The following is a 2493-nucleotide window of genomic DNA, read 5'->3' on the forward strand; positions in this document are numbered from 1 at the left end:
TGTTTCTTTGGGTTATAAGAAATATAAAATGTGTTTTTAAATGCATCTTGTTAAATACTGTAAATATAAAAATAAAGCTAAATGTTATGTACAAATTTAGAGTAAGGATTTGGCATGATCTATCGTGTAAATAATTAGTCTCAGCTCAGGTGTGCTAATTATAAAAATCTTATAACTTTAGGGTATTGAGAAATAGGGCCGGACTAGTCCGGCCGACTCTAAATTCTATGTTTAAAAAAAAAAAATATCTATTAGATGTGAATTAGATCTCTAAGTCATATCCTGTGGAAATTGTTTAAGAGTATCTCCAGAATCGCGCAAATGTCAAATTTTACAGGTTAGATCTTAAACATATCGTTATCGTATCTTGGTGATGTCTAAAAGATATCTAATAGATGTCTATTTCAAAATCCGAATCGGGCCCTCTGTGGCGATCTTGGCGGCTCACTCGGCATTCGGCAGACATTACCAGCCCAAACGAAAAAGTATGGAATTTTAATATATTTTTTCCTTTTTCGAAAAACATTTCAGTATTTACATGTGGAAAATCAAAGCGATGACGCCGTTGATATCTGGAGTGGCCATCACAGATAAGCGACAGTATATTGCGGCATATCGCCGCTAACTGATAACATGGCTTTAGTTATTGGACGCTTAATTAATTTTATGAACTGCTAGTAATAAAATCTAGGAAACTTTTTTATGACGTAGTGTAACGTTAGGTAATATTTTGTTGGAAAACACCTCACGAATTTTCATTTTACGTGCAATGTTTTTTTTTTTGTTGCAAGCACATTTGAACTACCTACCTAATGTAACAACAAAAACAAAAAACCGGACAAGTGCGAGTCGGATTCGCCCACCGATGGTTACGTACTTTGTTGTTATAGCGGCAACAGAAATAGATCATCTGTGAAAATTTCAACTGTCTAGCTATCACGGTTCATGATATACAGCCTGGTGACAGACATATACTATACGGACAGACGACAGACGGACAGTGGAGTCTTAGTCTTAGTAATAGGTTCCCGTTTTTACCCTTTGGATACGGAACCCTGAAAACAATGCCCGATTGGGCTGAAATGGAGCATTAATAATATCAAAGTAAAATGACTATGGGGATTTACATGAAGAGCCCTTCAACGTGCACACTAGCGCCACAGCTAAATAATCGTGATTGTTTAAATTTAACGAAAGATATTGAAAAAAGGGGGCCGCTACGTACTGTATGGTGTATTTAAGTACCTTTTGAATACATCAAACTAGTTTTTATGATGCTGGATTTGTCAATCTATGCGTCCAAAGTTAAAACGGCCGTTTTTGTTTGAAGTTCCTAGATCGACGAAACCAGCAACATAGAAACTAGTTTGGTGTATTCAAAAGGTACGTAAATACACAATACAGTACGTAGCGGCCCCCTTTTTTCAATATCTTTCGTTAAATTTAAATAATCACGATTTTTTAGCTGTGGCGCTAGTGTGCACGTTGAAGGGCTCTTAAATACTTTTTGCGAAATTACAATAAATTATTTTAAAGACTATGAAATCTAAGTACTAGAGATGTAGAGTAGAATTTTACTAATGCTGTAATTACCTATGTAACGTAACACGCTAATAGGCAGTAAGAAGTTTGGGGCGATAGACTAAATGTTTCATTTTAATAATCTGAAACAACAGAACTGTTTCAATATTTACTTGAAATTTTCACTATATAAGTGCCTGGATTACGCAGAAGCTTAATTAGGCTAGAAGTAAGTTCATTCGAATCCTATAAAAATACAGGAGGACCATATAGCTTTAATATTGGTACCGAATAATTCAAACTTATACGAACGTGTCTTGCTATTTCCAGTCAGGCCTATAACCGCGAACATCGAAGTTCGCAAATTGCGGGCATTATTCTCTGTCACTCTAATTACGCCTTCATTGGAGTAAAAGAGAAAGATCCCTGCAATTTGCGAATTTCGGTTTTCGCGGTAGCCCCTCAGTCTCGCTCTTCTGTATTAGGCAATTAGGCATTATCATTATGAACAACAAATTGAAACAAATGTCCGTCGAAAACCTTTAAACATACTACATATATTGTACCCAATTTGATCAGGAGGTTAGAAGTTTAAGAGAGTTCAAAACTATCCCAAATATCCCAATATCGATTGATGAATGTTTTACTTTCATTTCAACATCCACACGGCCATGCGAGCCTTGTGTGTGTCTATGTACTTCTATCCTAAAACTGTTTATGCTCACCTGGTAGCAAAGGCTTTATTTACTCTGCAAAGGTAAACAGAAATCTAATCTGTGGTAAAAGTACAAAGTAACCTGATTCAGATTAACAATTTCTTATGGTTATTAATTGGTTATGATACGACCTCGGTGACTTGACTCTGAAGATTGGCCCACATCTCCCGCATGAATCTTCAATGTCGTGGCAAAACCAGTTTCAGATCATAAGCCATAAGTTACTTAGACATCGCTTGACGTAGTTCGGGTAATA

This window comes from Cydia fagiglandana, chromosome 12, assembly GCF_963556715.1.
Source record: "Cydia fagiglandana chromosome 12, ilCydFagi1.1, whole genome shotgun sequence".
Classification (NCBI taxonomy): domain Eukaryota; kingdom Metazoa; phylum Arthropoda; class Insecta; order Lepidoptera; family Tortricidae; genus Cydia; species Cydia fagiglandana.